Here is a 19,175-nt window from a genome sequence, read left to right as displayed (position 1 = left end):
TATAAGTAGCCACCTTTTAGAGTAGCTACAGACCAGGTGAGTTCTAATCCTACTTTTCCAACTTATTACATGTATGACCTTGATTCAATTTGTAGAAGGAGGATAATAATTTTTGATTAGTGTAATTCACAGTTATTATAAAATCAAAGGGATGTATGGCAAAACCAATACAATATTGTAAAGTAATTAACCTCCAATTAAAATAAATAAATTTATATTAGAAAACAAAAAACAAACCAAAAAAATCAAACAAGAAAATATATGTCAGTGTTTCCTAAATCAGGCTTTGCATCAGAATCACATAGTGCTTATTAAAACACAACTGTGTGGGCCTCTCTCACAATCCACTAGATTATAATTATTGAGAATAGGTCTTGGCATTCCTCTCACCTCTCTCCCATGTTGGAGCCCATTCTCTGGATATTGCACTTCCTATTTTCTTATTTTACAACCTTGTTTTAAGTGGAACACATGATTCAGCAGATTCCTGAGAATGAGTGCAGGACAAGAATTTAAAATATTTAAACCTGAGATTATTCAACCCAAGAATAATCAATTTTTGGTTTGGCTAAATATATAATATTGTGAGGGGCTTCCCTGATGGTTCAGATGGTAAAGAATCTGCCTGCAATGCAGGAGACCTGGGTTTGTTCCCTGGATTGGGAAGATCTCCTAGAGAAGGGAGTGGCTACCCACTCCAGTATTCTTACCTGGAGAATTCCATGGACAGAGGAGCCTGGTGGGCTACAGTCCATGGAGTGACAAAGAGTTGGACACGACTGAATGACTAATATACATTATATTGTGTAGGAGATTATCTCCAATCAAAATTTTTAAAGCATAATTCTAATGCCTCTTTCTTTTTTATATGTCATTTAGTTTTTTTTTTTTTTTTCTCCAATAGTTTTCTCTGTCGTGGAATTTTTGTCTTTATCCATTAGTTAACTTTTCTCTTATTCTATGTTACTTACTATCCATTTGAGGTTCTACCAGGCATTGTTTCCACTCTTGAAGAAATAACAGCATTTCTTTGAATGCACGTCTGTTGGTAACAATCTTTCAGCATTTATTTATGTAAAAACCTTTTTTTTTCACTCTTTTGTGAAGGATATCATTATCTAATATAGAATTCTGTGTTGACTGTTTTTCTTTTGACTCTTATAAGATGGCATTCAGTTGTCTATGGCCTCAATTGTTGCTGAAGAGTAGTCAGCTCTTTTGTATCTTTGTTCCTCTGTATTTAACATCTTTTTTCCCCACTGGCTAAAGACTTCTCTGCTTTTGGTATTTAGTAGCTTGGCTTGATAAAACTAGGGATTCATACAGATGTGTGCACCTGTGTGTTAATTTATCCTGTCCAGGATCCACTGATTTGGGAAAATCTCATGCATTAATTTTTCAAATATTGTGGAACTCATTCTCACTTTTCTTCTGGACCTCCAAATAAATGTTTATTGAAATTTCTTATTGTAACACAAGACTCTGAAGCTCTATCAGTTTTCTTTCAATCTCATATTTTCTCGATTATTCAAGTTAAATAGTAGTGATCCACATTCAAATTCATTGAGTCTTTCTTCTTCTTTTGAAAAAATGTTTTTGGAGTATAGTTGATGAATCTTTCTTCTACCATCTCCAATCTGCTGTCAAACATATCCAGTGGATTTTACAATTTGGTACTGTGCTATTCAGTTCTAGTTTCTCTATTTAATCCTTTTCATAGATTTCCATTTTATTCTACTGAGATCCCCTATTTAAGGCATTTTCTAAAAGGGATTATTTTGACATATTTTTCCTTTAAAAGTTTGAAGGTATTTAATATGTCTACTTTAAAGACTTTGATAAATCTAAAATCTGGTTCATCTGGAGTTTGGTTTCTATTGATTTTTTTTTTTCATAAACATGGACTGCATTTTCCCATTTCTTTTCATATCTAGTATAATTTTAAGTAAACTTTGAAGTATAAAATCACATTACTTTTATAAATATATGCATCCATGTAACCACCATCACAATCAAGATTCAAGACATTTTTATCACCACAATATGTATCTTTATGCTTCTTCCCAGCTAGTCTTCATTTACTACCCTGTCTTCAGGTACCTATTAAGTTAGACTCTGTTTCTACAGAGTAGATTTCACTTTCCTAGAGTTTTCCATAAATAAAGCTATATATGATGATCCTTTTATGTCTGGCTTGTTTTATTTAGCATAATATTGTTGAGATCCATGCACACTGTTGTATATATCCATAGCTTCTTTTTTTTTCCATTACTCCATATGGTTCTATTATATGGATATACCACATTTTATTTATCCACTCACCTATTGATGGAAATTTACTTCCAGTTTTTGGTTATTAGGGCAAAAGTGTGTTATAAACATTTGTGTACAAGTCTGTGTATACACGAGAGTTTTTATTCTTCTTGTATAAATACCTAGAGGTAGACTGGCTAAGAAATTTTGTAAGTGTATATTTAATTTCCTAAGAAATTGCCAAAATGCTTACCAAAATTGCTGAACGATTTGACATTCTCACCTGCAATCTATAAGAGGTCTGGATATTCCACATCCTCAATGACACTTGGTACTGACTTGTTTTTAATATTAGACAATTTGGAGTGTTATGAAGGTGATGATGAGGTCTTTCTGGCCTGCCTGAACTGAAGTGATAATGTCCCCTAGCACTACTGAACCTTTAGTATCTCTGTTCTAGTTTTAACCCCATGGAAGATGCTCTTTGATAAACCTTGGATAGTCTCATTCTTCATATGTTAAACCCAAGCATCAGTGAGTAATTCACAGGGGACCCCTACCAGACTTCTGGAGCCACTTCTCTGCTCAGGTTTCTCCTCTCTGCTATCTACCATCCCTGGGTTCTGACTAATTCAGCTGCTATACCATGCAGATCTCGGCCTCTTTGGCTCATGGTGACTATCTCGGCCTCTTTGGCTCAGGGTGACCATCTCGGCTTCCAGCATGCTGCACTGTATCCCCATGCTGCAATGTATCCCCAGGCACAGCCTAGAGTAATCATGGGGCTCACCTCAGCAATTTTGCATCCTTCAGAGATTACAGTTTTTATTGCCTATCATCAAATGTCTGAAAGCAGTTGCCTCATATATGTCCATTTTTATTATTGTTATGGTGACAAAACTACTCTCAGACTTTTTACCATCAATAGCCAGAAGTATCTCTAAGTTTTTCATTTTTCTCTTTATCCCTGGGTTTAAAAAATTTCATGATATCATGAACTTTTCTCCATTTGTCATCATGTTGGGCCCTTTTGATCTGGAAAATCATACTCTTCAGTTCTATGAATTTTATTTACTTTAAAATTTCCCTCTCACTTTTATTTATTTTTCTCTTTGGAACTCTCTTCAGATGCTGGATATGCTCAAATGATCACCTAGGTTTTTTCTTTTAAATCCTTTTCTATCTTACATTTCTTTTCTAATTTCTGGAAGATATTCTCAATTTTATATCTCACATTATCTATTGATTTTTAATATAAATTTATTTATTTTAATTGAAGGCTAATTACTTTACAATATTATATTGGTTTTGCCATACATCAACATGAATCTGCCACAGGTGTACACATGTTCCCCATCCTGATTCGATGCATGATACAAGATGCTTGGGGCTGGTGCACTGTGATGATCCAGAGGGATGGTATCTATTTATTTTTTAAAAAATATGTTCTAATATATTAAAATTATAAGATTTACTTATTATTCTCTGAATATTTGCTTTTTAGAGATAACTTTTATTTTGGATTGATATGGTACATCTCTTATCTCTGAATATTTTAGTGGTTATATTTTCAGTAAGTGAATGTTTTTTAGTGTAATGTTAAAATTTCTTAAATGATTTTTTTCACAAGCTTATATTTTCTTAATGATAGCTCTAGGGTTTGCTGTATTCATTTTAACTTATCATAATCTACTTCAACTTATGCTAATTTTAGTGAAAAATGTTATAACTGTATAGCTCTAATCTCTGTAGAATTATGCAGCTCTATTCGACTTCCCCCTTTATGTGCTATTATGATAGCTATTAATAGAATTATACATGTTACACATCTAGAAATATATTATTTTAATTATTACTTTATATAATTTATGTAATAAAAAAGTTTAGAGAAGAGAATAAGTATATTTGTAGGTTGTATTATTAACCTTATTTACAACTTCTGCTCTTTGCACTTTTTCCTGTGGATCTGAAGTCTCATCTTGTCTCAATTCCTTACTCCACTGGAATTTTGTACCTACTCCTTCCTTTGTGTTGATATTGTGAAATATTTTATATATGTGTATATATGTGATACACTTATATTCATATTATTTTATATGGTAAAAATCACTTAACAGGAAAAGAGGAAATATGCATGTTATGATGTCTTTTTATAATTATACAATTACCTTCACCAGTGCTCTTTGATATTTTGTGTGAATTAAAATTTCTGTCTAGTGTCACTTGCTTTCAGCCTTGAAGAAATTTATTTAATATTTTTTTATAAGCTAGATCTCCTAGCAAGAACTTCCCTGAGTTTTTGCTTGTTGGGAAATATTATTTCCCCTTATTTCTGACAAGGTCTTTTCTCTGGATATGAGATACTAAGTTGAAAGTATCTCTTGGCCTCTGCTATACCACGGGTCCTATGGAGCAGTAGCAAGCCACACTGGGTTTTTTTGTTCTCACAGGCCCCCATGAATCGAGAGCAAGCTGGTGATCATCAGTAGTAGAGACTGGTGAGACAAGCAAGTTAAAAACCAGCCCCTTAGGAAGGCCCCCAGAAAAGCTGAAATGTTGGCTGTGTGCTCTTCTCCTTCCCCCTGGAGGAGAGGCTGCCAAGCTATATCAGCCTCTGTCAGTGGCAGCACAGGTCCTTGGGAGCAACAGTGCACTGCCTTGCTCATTTTGTGCTCTCAGCGGCCACCAGGCGTCTAGAAGTTGAGACAGGCAAAACAGAAGCCAGTCCATCAGGCAGCTCCCCTGAGAAGTCAGAATGTTGGATTATGGTCTAATTTTCCCTTTTCCTCCCTGAGAGAATCTGGGAGCTGTGGGTTCCCTCCCAGTGGTGTGGTAAAGTCCAGAGGAAGGGACTATGAACATGGGGTACCAGGAATTTTCCTTCTGGCTCTGATGTGGCTGGATTTACACTTAACCTTGGATACAAAGGCCTCTTAAATGGTTTTTGGATTTCTCACACAAAGGGAGTTGATCCATATGTTGTTGTTACACTGGTGTCTCTATGGGAAGACAGGGGATCTTGTGCTTCCTATTCTGCTATCTTGCTGTTCTTCCACAAGGATATCTCTGGCTTCTATGTTGAAAATAGTGGGAACAGGGAAGAAACAGGTCAGTTAGAAGGCTATTTTCATCTGTGATGTAACAATGATTTGGTCCAACATGGAAGCACTAAAGGGTGAGGTGCGGTAGAACTCTAGAATTGTGGAGAAGACATGACAGTGATGACCCAAGGATTTTGTTCTGAGCAACTAAATGAATAGAGTTGTTTTTATTTGAAATGAGGGAAGATTTCAAATAGAACAGATTGGGTCCGTGATGAGGGGAAAGATCAAGAGCTTGTTCTGAAGATGTTATAATAGTTTAGAGCTGCCTTGGTTTTGTTATTCAATCACTAAGTCGTGTCCGACTCTTTGAGACTCCATGGACTGCAGTACGTCAGGCTCCTCTGTCCTCCACTATCTCCTGGAATTTGCTTAAATTCATGCCCATTGAGTCATTGATGCCATCTAAGCATCTCATATTAAATCTGTAACAGAGAGTGTGCTAAATGGCATAAAAATTTTTAGACATGAGTTTTCATCAGTGAAATAAATAACACTGAAGATCTATGAAATGCCTGTAAATACTTTATAGGCCTCACTGCCTTTGCATACATAGGGTAAAAAAAATAAAATAGGCCCAGTAATTTCTGTCCTTTGCAGTGGCTCCCTCAGCCGAAGACTCCATCCCATTTTCCTGAGATTCCATTACCTGATATCACTAGAAGTGTAACTGAATTCTACAAGGTGTTGGCCACATTTGGTCTGAAATTGGTTTGAATGTACGTCTCCTTTGTGGAGTATCCAAAAGGACAGAGATCTGGGCTTTCATACGACTTACAGAACAGGTTGAATAACTGTTGGGGGAACTCACTCCTAAAAAAAAAATGTCTATGGTAAAATGCAGATGAAACTTTGTTTGCATTGTAATGTAATACTCTGTCATAATGTTGGGCGGGGTGGGGGGTGGGGAGGAGACCTATGACCCTCGCTTGGCAAAAGAACATACTGCTTGTGAAAAACCCATTTGGTTTAGGTCTATTTGCAACTCTATGTTTACTATACTTCTCATGGCACTTACTCCTCATTTTATGTTACAAGTTTGAAAAATGTAATTGTCTTCCTTGTGCTAGCCTATGAGCTCCTTAGGGGCAGGGAGAGTGTTTTATTTGTTCATTTTTATGCTGCCCTCGCCTTGGCCCCTGCCTTGCACATAATAAACACATAGTGAATCGTGATTGAGCACAGTGAACTTGCGAGACTATTACCCAAGCTAAACTGAATTTTACCCTACACCTTGAATCTAACCAAAGTTACTGCATAAACTGTGATTAAAGCTGTCTGTATAATCTGTTCAAGAAAAATAAGCACGTTTCTCTTTAAAAGGTCTTACCTTTTTAAGATCTTTATCACATTAATGAAAAATAAAAACTCACCTTTAAATAGTACCAATTTGCATTGAAATAATTAAAGAACCCTAAGGAAAAAGTAACTTAAAATTTAATTGGTGTTATGTGTATTGTAAAGTTTTAAGAGATAATCTACTCCAAAGTGGTACATAATTCATATTTTTCAAGTTTTAAAACTAATATTTTCCTATATTTTCTGTTAGTTTCACTGGAACCCATGTTAATTCTTTCTGAAAATTTAAAATATGAACAAGTGAAGTGAAGTCTCTCTGAAAGACCTAAGCTACTCCATTTTGTTAACAGAAAAACTCCATTTTGTAAGGTTCCAAGAAAAAAGCCTTTGAAAATCCAAGAGCCTTTGGAAATCCCCTCACCTCACCCCACCACCCTCCAGCCAATCGGACCCCAGACCAAAATCTCCTGACTTAACATTCAGGAACTCATGGTCTACCTAGGTAATGGGAACCAATCAGAACCCGTGGCCAGCCCGGGAAATGGGAACCAATCAGAACCCATGGCCAGCCCGGGAAATAAAAACCAATCAGAAACCAACACCTAACCCTTCCACAGAAGGTAACCAATTAGACGTCTCCCAACCTGGAAACTCCCGTTTTTCAAATGTCTCGTGTGAGAATACCCTATATAAGCAATGTAACCAAGAACTCAGGGCTCCTCCCTATAGCCGCTGTGTCGGTATCGGTGGGAGCCCCAACTCAAGCTTGGTAATAAAAACTGTCTTGCTTTTGCATTGGATATCGGCTCCCTAGTGGTCATTGGGAGATTTCGCGACTTGGGCACAAAAGCTCAGTCATGCCCAACTCTTTGTGACCCCATGGACTGCAGCCTACCAGGCTCTTCTGTCCATGGGATTTTCCACTCGAGTACTGGAGTGGGTACAAAGCATCTGTTAAACCTTGCCCAGTATCTCATACATTTTATCACATCATCTTACATATATATATTTTTGGATACTAATTTAGTTTCTGTTAATGAATACAAAAAGATAAAATTTCTAATACAAAGTCAAAACAGTTCTAAACAGTGGATCTAAGAAGATACTGCTATAACAGACGTCTGGGGCACTCTTTTTTTTTTTTTTTTTTTTAATAGAAACCTCAAATTAGGAATACTAGATGAGCACATATTTACAGGAGGCTTTGTAATTTGTTTGCAAATGCACTTCAGGCTGAACTTTTTACTTATATTGCTCCTTAGGAAAAGAAACAAACAATACTACAACACCTTAGATCATTTTCTCTTTGAAATGCAAAATCAATATCTTCAAATTTTATATCCCTTATGACTTATTACAAGCAATATTTTCATTCCTTCTACAGAAAACATGTGTAAGTAATGTTTTCCTGAATTTTTATTTTATAATAAAAATGTGGGCATAACAACCAATCTATCAATACACTTCTGGGTATATGCCCCAAATAATTGAATGCAGTGTTAAAAAGCTATTTATATACCCATGTTAATAGAAGGTCTTATTCACAATAGTTAAAAGGTAAAAGCAGCCCAAGTGTCTATTCATGGATGAATGTATAAACGAAACAAAGCATGTACACACACACACACACACACACACACAGACACAATGGAATATTATTCAGTCTCAAAAAATAAGGTATCTGAAACAGGAAAGCAGAAAGTAGAAGAGTGTTTTCCAGGGTCTGGAGGTGTGGTGGTTATGGTAGAGGGGAAAATGGGGTGTTGTTATTAAGTTTCAGTTATGCATGATGACTAAGTTCTAGAGCTGTACTGTGCAGCATCCTTCCTAAAGTTAACAATACTGTATTGTAAACTTAAATATTTATTAGGAGGATATCTCTCATGCTACACTTTTTTTAAATGAAAGAAATTCTGACACATGCTGCGTATATCATGAACCTTGCTCATGAAATTTGATGATGGTATGCTTAGTGAAATGAGTCAAGCATAAAGAGGATCACTGAATGATTCCACTTATATAAGGTACCTAAAGTGGTAAATATCTTCCCTTGTAGCCTAGTTGGTAAAGAATCTGGCTGCAATGCAAGAGACTTGGGTTTGATTCCTGAGTTGGGAAGATTCCCTGGAGAAGGAAATGGCAATCCACTCCAGTATTCTTGCCTGGAGAATCCCATGGACAGAGAAGCCTAGAAGGCTATACAATTCATGGGGTCACAAGAGTCAGGCACGACTCAATGACTAACCCACCACCAGGATAGTTAATGTAAGACTGGATAAAGCACAAGCTGTAATTAATATTTCAGGGAGAAATATAAATATCCTCAGATATGCAGATGATGCCACCCTTATGGCAGAAAGAAAGAGGAACTAATGAGCCTCTTGATGAAAGGGAAAGAGGAGAGAGAAAAAGCTGGCTTAAAACTCAACATTCAAAAAATGAAGATAGTGGCATCTGGTCCCATCACTTCATGGCAAATAGATGGGGAAACAATGGAAACAGTGACAGACTTTATTTTTTTGAGCCCCAACATCACTGCAGATGGTGAAATTAACCGTGAAATTAAAAGACTCTTTCTTGCTCCTTGAAAGAAAATCTATGACCAGTCTAGACAGCTGCAGTACATATACACAATGGAGTATTACTCAGCCATTAAAAATAATACATTTGAATCAGCTCTAATGAGGTGGATGAAACTGGAGCCTATTATACAGAGTGAAGTGAGCCAGAAAGAAAAAACATCAATACAGTATACTAATGCATATATATGGAATTTAGAAAGACAGTAATGATAACCCTGTATGCAAGACAGCAAAAGAGACACAAATGTATAGAACAGACTTTTGGACTCTGTGGGAGAGGGAGAGGGTGGGATGATTTGGGAGAATGGCATTGAAACATGTATGATATCATATAAGAAATGAATCGCCAGTCCAGGTTCAATACAGGATACAAGATGCTTGGGGCTGGTGCACTGGGATGACCCAGAGGGATGGTACAGGGAGGGAGGTGGGAAGGGAGTTCAGGATGGGGAACATGTGTATACCCATGGTGGATTCATGTTGATTTATGGCAAAACCAGTATAATATTGTAAAGTAATTTCCCTCCAATTAAAATAAATAAATTTAAATTAAAAAAAAACAGAGATATTACTTTACTAACAAAGGTCCATCTAGTCAAAGCTATGTTTTTTTTCAGTAGTCATGTATGGATGTGAGAGTTGGACTCTAAAGAAATGTGAGCACCAAAGAATTGATGCTTTTGAACTGTGGTGTTGGCGAAGACCCTTGGGAGCCCCTTGGACTGCAAAGAGATCAAACCAAGCAATTCTAAAGGAAATCAGTCCTGAATATTCATTGGAAGGACTGATGCTGAAGCTGAAACTCCAATACTTTGGACACATTATGAGAAGTGCTGACTCATTAGAAAATATCCTGATGCTAAGAAAGACTGAAGGCAGGAGGAGAACGGGACAGCAGAGGATGAGATGGTTGGATAGGATCACCGACTTGATGGACAAGTGTTTGAGCTAGCTTCAGGAGTTGGTGATGGATAGGGAAGCCTGGAGTGCTGCAGTCCATGCTGTTGCAAAGAGCCAGACATGATTGAGTGACTGAACTGAACTGCTGCTGCTATGTTGCTTCAGTCGTGTCCAACTCTGTGCAACCCCATAGACAGAAGCCCACCAAGCTCCCCCGTCCCTGGGATTCTCCAGGCAAGAACTGAACTGAGGGTGGTAAAATTCACAGAGACGTAAAGGAGAATGAATGGTGGCTCTTAAGGGTTGAGGGAAGAGCAAATGGGGAGCTATTTAATGAATAAAGAGTTTTAGTTTTGCAAGATGACTTTTCATCTTCTGAAAATCTATTGCACAATAGTGTGAATAGAGTTAACACCACTGAACTGTACACTTAGAAATAGTTACAATTGAGAATATTAAGATACAAAGATAATGATTCTTTTCCTCAAAATGTTTAGAGAAAAGATAGGCAAAGAAACTTTAATATTTGTGTAAACCTTTGAAAATTCACAGGGAAAGGAACACCTAGGTCTACATGGGGCAGTTACTGAGCTTCTGCATAAATAAGACTGGTGATAACCAAGAAAAACCATAATATTTGAGAATGTTTTTAATACTTGCTGTGTGGTCATAAGTCAATTTCTTAGCCTCTCTGTGTCTCAATTGCCATATCAGTAAACGTAGGAATGACCTATATCAAGAGTAAATTATAAGGATTGTAATTGTAAGGACTAAATGAAATAATATATGTAAAGTTCCTGGCACAGTTTCTGGCAGACAGTAAGCATTACACAGTAAGTTGTATCTATTAGTCCTGTTGCCTAAACCATGAAGGACCCCGTGGGGCCCTCCAAGTACAAAGGCCTTTCTGTGTCCCCCTCCCCTTTTCTGTTTGCAGGAAAAACGTTTTAGCTTCCAAGACCTTCTCTGAGTTCCAAAAGGCAGATTCAAACAGTTATTAGGGGAGTGAGGGAATGCAGAAAGAAACAACAGTGCAGGCATGAAGCAAGGTCCTGGCTCTTCCTGGGGGGTGTGCATAACCATCTGGTATGTGTCTTTGAGTTCTTCTATGGAACTAGGGCCTGTGCCCAGGATGAAGGATGGTTAACTTCAGACTGAGTACACACAAGTGAATGTCAGACAGGGTGGAATTGGAAGACTGATGATTGATATTCTTGGATTGCCATCCTGTCACTTCACCACCAATCGGAGGGAAGTCCACACCCTGCAGACCGCCTCCAGAATTTTGTCTATACGAGCTTCTTCCCTGAAACCCACTGTGGAGCTTGGGTCTTTTGAGCATGAGTCACTTGTTTTCCTTGCTGGGTCCTTGCAGTAAATCTTTCTTTTCTCTAAACTCCAAATAAGTGAATAAGTGAAGTCGCTCAGTCGTGTCCAACCCTTTGCGACCCTATGGACTCTAGCCTACCAGGCTCCTCCATCCATGGAACTTTCCAGGCAAGAGTACTGGAATGGGTTGCCATTTCCTTCTCCAGGGGATCTTCCTGACCCAGGGTTTGAACCCAGGTCTCCTGCATTGCAGGCAGACGCTTTACTGTCTGAGCCACCAGGGAAGTTCCCCTAAACGCCAAATACTTGGGGATTTTTCGACCTCACTGTGGCCAGGCACACAAATGTGCGTTTGACAGCACTGTTTCATTATTTTTACTATTGTTTTCTTCTACCCTCACCTTTTCCTCTTGCATTGTTAAATCTTACTGCTTTCAACTTGTTTTTTTTCTTCGGTATCTACTGCTTCTTTCTTATACCACTCCTTCTAACCAGTCCCTCACCATTTCTCATCTGGACAATCACAACCAAATCTTCACTGTTCTTATTGTTATCTTTCAAACCATCCTTTAAATTCTAGCTAGAGTTGTTTGGGTTTTTAGTTTTCAAAAGGCAGCTTAGATCTTGTGACCATGTTCTTTAAGAACCTTTCAAGTTTCCTCTGCTCACAAAACAACATCCAAATCCTTTGGCATGCAGTTCTGAGCTCTTCCAAATTTACTTCTCCTTATCCTGTCTTTTCAGTGTTTTCTGTCACTATAGCATGTGATGCTCTCCTTTATCCAGCCACAGTGGACTGCTATCCATTTCCCAAATAGATAGTGCCTTTTAACCATTTGTGCTTTCATACATAGCATTTCCTTTGACTAATATGCCATTCTTCACCTTTCAAAATTTTCCTTCTTATCCTAGTTCAAATATCACCTCCTGCATTGATTGTTGTGTAGCAACTTATATGTGAATGTTATTGTTTATTCTCCTTAGTATCGACTTCTCCTTGCCCAAAAGAATATAATCTAAATTCCTGAACTTGGACTTCTCTGGTAGCATAGTAGATAAGAATCTGTATGCCAATGCAGGGGACACGACTTCAATCCCTTGTCCGAGAGAATTCTACATGCTGTGGAGTAACTAAGCTCATGTGCTCCAACTACTGAGCCCTTGTTCTAGAGTCCCTGAGCTTCAACTCCTGAGCCTGCATGCCACAACTACTGAAGTCTTCATGCTCCAGAGCCCATGGTCCACAACTATTGAGCCCTTGTTCGACAGCTACCAAAGTCTGTTTTCCTGGAGCCTGTGCTTTGCAATGAGAGAAGATACTATAGTGAGAAGCCCATGCACCATAACTAGAGAGTAGTCCCTGATCGCTACAAATAGAGAAAGCCCGTGTGCAGCAATAAAGACCCAGTGAAGCCAAAAATAAAGAAATAAGTAAAAATAAATTCCTGAATTTGGGCTTCTGAGTCACCCATGATCTGATTCCTTCCAAGTCTGCCTCTAACTGTTCCCTTACAAATATCAGTAGCTCCCACAAACTGCCAATTTTCTTCTATTCTTCTCATATGTAAAGTCGTTTAAGTGTTAAGGCCTACCATGAATCCTCAATGACAGTTCCCCAAAAGCCTGCTCCCTGAGTTCACCCTTGATGTGAAATTCAGCAATAGCCTCTGTTAATAACCCTCACTTCTCCCTTGACTCTGTGTTCTGTGTACTGGCATTTGACTTGTTATTAACCTTCCAATTAAACTGCTTCTCAAGAAAAGGAAGTATCTTAAGCTTCTCTGTATCCCCAGCATCTTCCATTGTCCCCTAGATCACAGATGCTTGTTCAGACACTCAGTTTTAGAGAAGGAAGGGCTGAAAGGGATCTGGTCATGCATCTAAACTTGTCTCCTATTTGGGGATGTTTCTGATGTTATTTTAAATTTTATGAGGTAGATCTTGTAATATTTGTTGAAAGGTTTTGTTGTTGTTATTGTTACTGTTGTTTCTTTTCTTTTCTTTTCTTTCTTTCTTTCTTTCTTTCTTTTTTTTTTTGCCATGTGGCATGCAGGATCTTAGTTCCCAACCAGGGATTGAACCCACACCACTTGCAGTGAAAGCACTGAGTCCTAACCCCTGGACCACCAGGGAATCCCTGCTGAAAGCAATCTTTCAAAATATTCCTTGGTTTATGTGGAAGCTAAGTCTGGATCAAAGAAATTATTATATATGTGATAACATTTAGGCAAAAGTAGAAAGTTATTATTTTTAATTAAAAAAACAATTTTAGAATAAATAAGCATGCACTTTAAAAGGGGGGCAGGGGGAAAAGGGCAACAGGTTGCACAGCATCATGAATGCAAAGAACGCCCCTGAATTACACACTTTAAAGTAGTTAGAATGTCAAATTTTATGTTATATATTTTTACCATTTTTTCTTTAAAATAAACAAATGTTGTAATATAACCAACCCACTGAATGGTAAACTTTAAATGGGTGAATTGTATGATACATGAAGTATGTCTCAAAATTTTTTTTTAACAAAGAAGATATTTTTCAGCCTTAGCATTACTGTTATCACTGAAAATAAATGAGAAATTCTGGTGTTACTCTATAGTTTTCAACCAACTAGCTATATTTTCCTCTGCAGAGAGTCTGATTTTTGTGTTTGTACCATCAAAAGAGGACATAATTTTACATTTAACCTCTTGAATCTTTTGATTCAAAAAAAAAAAAAAACAGTGCTGCCTATCGACCTATGACAATCTAGCTGGTCTTCAATTATTATTTTCTTTTGGTAAGTATCCTAGCTTTGCACAGTTGGAGGGAGGTAAGGGCATGCTTCTTCTACCCCATAAGGCTGCTAAAAGTAAGAGGTTACAGTGTTAAAATAAGGCAAGGTAGATCAATTTTTGTTAAATCCATGTTAATGCAAAAGCAGATACAAAACCAGTTCTACAATGAATCTTTGTAGCTCATGAGAATCCCACCCACTAGCCTCAGGCCGTCCCAGGAGACCTCTGAGGCAGAAGCAATGACATTCTGGTGGTCTTATTGGCCAGTCTTATTCTGGGGTCAGACATCAGAGTCCTTCTGAAATGCAAGGATAAAGGGACAGAAGACCAATCACATTGATATGTCAGGGAGTTTATAATTTCTTATTTTCTGTCTCATTGCAACAAAAATTTGAAGTAACAGACAGACCAGTGATATAGCCCTCAGATAGACCAGTGTTACAGCTCTCAGACAGACCAGTGTTACAGCTCCATCTTACAGCACAGTTTTATTTAGAAAGTAAAGGAAAATACATCCTCAAGGCATGAGGGCATGCCAACCCAAAAGACTCGAAGAGAAGAGAGGCCCCTCTCCTGATTTTGGCTCCTCTATTTATATATATTTTTTCTCCTCCCCCTGGGCCTGCACCTATGTAAATTGAGCTAGCCGGGAGGGAGTGTTGTTTGTTTTACCTGAGGTCCTCACTCCAGTCCTCCCTCTTTCCTTTGTTCTATTTTTGCAAGCTTTTCCCTTCCTTGTATTTTAACCACCGCCACATTTTTCATGTTCTAACTACCTAACAGATACAACACATAGAAGTACTTTAGACTGAAATTTTAACGATTAAATCTTGTTCACGATTTAGGTAATTTAGTGGTATGTGGCAGACCAGTTAAAAATAACACATTAATTGTCCTTGATCTTAAAGCTAGGGAGAATAATACTAATCTATCACTTAGTGAGCACCTACTATGGGTCAGGTGCAATATTGATCTGGCTTTCCACTGAAGTAGGAATGAGATGAGATGTTTATAGTAGGTTATTCAGGAAACTGAAATACAGCAGTGGGGGGAGACAATGAGAAATGGAAAAACAAACAAATGAACAGTCCATTATGAGGATCCATGCAGCAAAGCAATTCTAAGAATAGGACTCAGGGAATCTCTCGTACACTTAAAACTTTGAGAGCCCCAAAGCTTTTGTTTGTGTAGGTTCAGTTCAGTTCAGTTCAGTCACTCAGTCATGTCCGACTCTTTGCGACCCCGTGAATAGCAGCACGTCAAGCCTCCCTGTCCATCACCAATTCGCGAAGTTTGCTCAAACTCACATCCATCAAGTCGGTGATGCCATCCAGCCATCTCATCCTCTGTTGTCCCCTTCTCCTCCTGCCCCCAATCCCTCCCAGCATCAGAGTCTTTTCCAATAAGTCAACTCTTCGCATGAGGGGGCCAAAGTACTGGAGTTTCAGCTTCAGCATCATTCCTTCCAAGGAACACCCAGGGCTAATCTCCTTTAGAATGGACTGGTTGGATCTCCTTTCAGTCCAAGGGACTCAAGGCTGATCTCCTGTAGAATGGACTGGTTGGATATCCTTGCAGTCCAAGGGACTCTCAAGAGTCTTCTCCAACACCACAGTTCAAAAGCATCAATTCTTTGGTGCACAGCTTTCTTCACAGTCCAACTCTCACATCCATACATGACCACTGGAAAAACCATAGCCTTGACTAGATGGACCTTTGTTGGCAAAGTAATGTCTCTGCTTTTCAATATGCTATCTAGGTTGGTCATAACTTTTCTTCCAAGGAGTAAGCATCTTTTAATTTCATGGCTGCAGTGATTTTGGAGCCCCAAAAATAGTCTGTCATTGTTTCCACTGTTTCCCAATCTATTTCCTATGAAGTGATGGAACCAGATGCCATAATCTTTGTTTTCTGAATGTTGAGCTTTAAGCCAACATTTTCACACTCCTCACTCACTTTCATCAAGAAGCTTTTTAGTTCCTGTTCACTTTCTGCCGTAAGAGTGGTGTCATCTACATATCAGAGGTTATTGACATTTCTCCTGGCAATCTTGATTCCAGCTTGTGCTTCTTCCAGCCCAGCGTTTCTCATGATGTATTCTGCATAGAAGTTAAATAAGCAGGGTGACAGTATACACCCTTGACGTACTTCTTTTCCTATTTGGAACCAGTCTGTTGTTCCATGTCCAGTTCTAACTGTTGCTTCCTGACCTGCATATAGGTTTCTCAAGAGGCAGTTATATCTATCCAGATGGCACTGGACTTGTCTTCTAGGGTGAGTATGATTTGAAATGAAAAATTGTTAAAAGAGACATTCTTAGATGGGGCACAAAATATATGTCAGGGTATGATCTAAACAGGGGACATCAATCGGAACAAAAACAATGTTTGCAACTGTGCACAAGATGAGAAGTACCCTACATGTGCACAAATGAGAAAACGGTTAAACAACAATGGTGCTCTCATGTTTTGTAATAATACATAATGATTAAAAGCAATATTCCAGATCAGAAATTTTCAAACATTTTGACCTTTGGACCCTTTTGCATTTATTATAATTATTAAAGATCCTAAAGAGCTTTTGTTTAAAGAGTTTTTTTTTTCAATTGCTATTCTCCAGGTTAAAATTTAAACTGAAATAATTGCAAAATAATTATCTATTAATTCACTTAAATATAATAATAATCCATTATATGTTAGCATGCACAAGGCACTTTATGTAAAAAACTTGTATTTTTCAATATGAAATATAAAGTAGCATGAAAAGCATCATTGCTTTACATTTTTGCAAACCTCATTAATGTCCAGTGTAATAGAACACAACGGGATTCTCAAATCTGTGTTTGCATTTAATATGTGATGATATACTGCTTTATTCAGCCTCTTTTATATAGCTAGTTGGAAATGAAGGATCATTTTAATCGCCTTTCCAAATAATTTTGAATATTCTTTGATACTACAATATGGCCCATGTGAGAATTTCTTAAAAATAACTTCAGTGTGAAACCTGAAACCATATCAAGAAACACTTTGCATGTTGAATGAATTTTCACATGGGTGACTTTGTAATGTCTACATGGGCATTTGAAAAGTATAACTTCACATTTCTTAATATCATCACCTGTCTCATCAAGAAAGGTTTCAGTATTGGGAAGATATGAAACTCATGGTGGTCAATACAAAATTTCCTAAAGTCTAATTTTCATTTTAATTGTCAAATATTTTCATTGGCAGCAACTACTATCATTTGTTTTATTTGACATATAGGGTCATTTCAATTATTTTTTAAGATATGTCTGCAAAATAATCATATGAATAATCATAGTTTTTCCCCCTCTCATTCTTTCATGTAAAAAATGGTGTTACATGAATCATAGCTACTTTAAGACAAAATATGATTTCTGTATGTGCTTTGAGAGGTGCCTTATGTCTATTTCCCATTTTGTCACACAGCATATTAAACACGTGTTCAATGATGTGTAGGGGAACAAAATTTGCTACCTCAAAATATGTCCCTTGGGCATGAGAATTAATTTAGGCTGATTTTTAAAGATTATTTTTAATTTATTTAGCTGTGCTGGGTCTTAGTTGTGGTACACAAGTAAACTCTTCATTGCAGCATATGAGATCTAGTTCCCTGACCAGGGATTGAACCCAGACCCACTGCATTGGGAGTGAGGAGTCTCAGCCACTGGCCCACCAGGGAAATCCCTAGGCTGATTATTTTTATGAAAAAAAATAAAAAAAGATTCAGGAAGTCTTTGTTTTTACTTCTCCCTGAGCTTTCTAAAGAATTTCAATAAAAGGCTTGTTTCAGAATAGAGCTATCTCCAGTGATACCAGCAAAGAATATGGGCTAGGTGTGGTAAAGGAGCAGGGCCTAGAGATCAGAGCCCACCTGTGTTTGATTGTCTCTGCCTGACCCAGCCAACATCTGCTTACCAAACATTCACTTTCCCATCTCCATGTCAATGGCTTTCCTCTCTTTTGAGGTCCCAATACCTACCTTCAACATCTTCTTTTGCTTTAAGTGAAGATGATATTTAAGGTGAAGAGTTTAGTCATTGTGGCAAGTTACTCAGTTCTCCTGAATCTCTCCCATGTATACATGTTATTAAGTTTTGTTTTATTTTCTCCTGTTAATCTGTCTCATGTCAATTTAATTCTCAGACCAGCCAAATAAACCTAAAAGGGTAGAAGAACAGATACATAATTAGTTAAATTAACATCTTCACTGTTTAATCAAGAACTTTCGTAAACAAAACTGGATTTTTTTAAAACTGATGGTGCATAGCAGTGAAATATACCATGTCTACTTGTACAATTTGATGCCACTTCCTTGACCTGTGCTAAGACACCAGCAGTTTACCTATTGTTGATTTTACACCATTAGTACAAATATCAACACAGTACAAAAAAGTAGTCTTTATCTCACAGGCCCTCTGAAAGCTTCATGGATAACCCTATGTGTCTGTGGAGCACACTTGAAGCACCACTGAGATTAATATTTCAAAACTATCCCTCCAAAATGTGGGAGGACAGAGTCTTTGTCTTCTTATTTCAACCGCATTTTTTCAAGGCTCTGCTTGAGTTTGTTCATGTTCCTGCATTTACAATCTTCCCTGCCATGTTAGTTTGGTATGCTGAGAAGCAAATCCCAAAACAAAATTAGATATGCAAGAGGATATTTTGATGAGGGAGCAGGAGGAGAGACTTTACACTGTGACTCTGATCTGACACTTTTGGAAACAGAGAGGAAAGGAACTTGAAAGAGGGTAGAAAGAGGCTTAGACTATAGGGTAAGTACAAGGGTGATTTGGCTGGGTCATTGAAGGGACCAAAAACCAAAGTCTCCCACCATGGGAATTTCATGTCCAGCCACAATGGGCCTGCCCTTAATACCTCCACCATGTTTAGCCATTGGCTAGGTGAATC

This window comes from Ovis aries, chromosome X (assembly GCF_016772045.2).
Source record: "Ovis aries strain OAR_USU_Benz2616 breed Rambouillet chromosome X, ARS-UI_Ramb_v3.0, whole genome shotgun sequence".
Lineage (NCBI taxonomy): Eukaryota > Metazoa > Chordata > Mammalia > Artiodactyla > Bovidae > Ovis > Ovis aries.
This window is presented reverse-complemented; position numbering follows the sequence as displayed.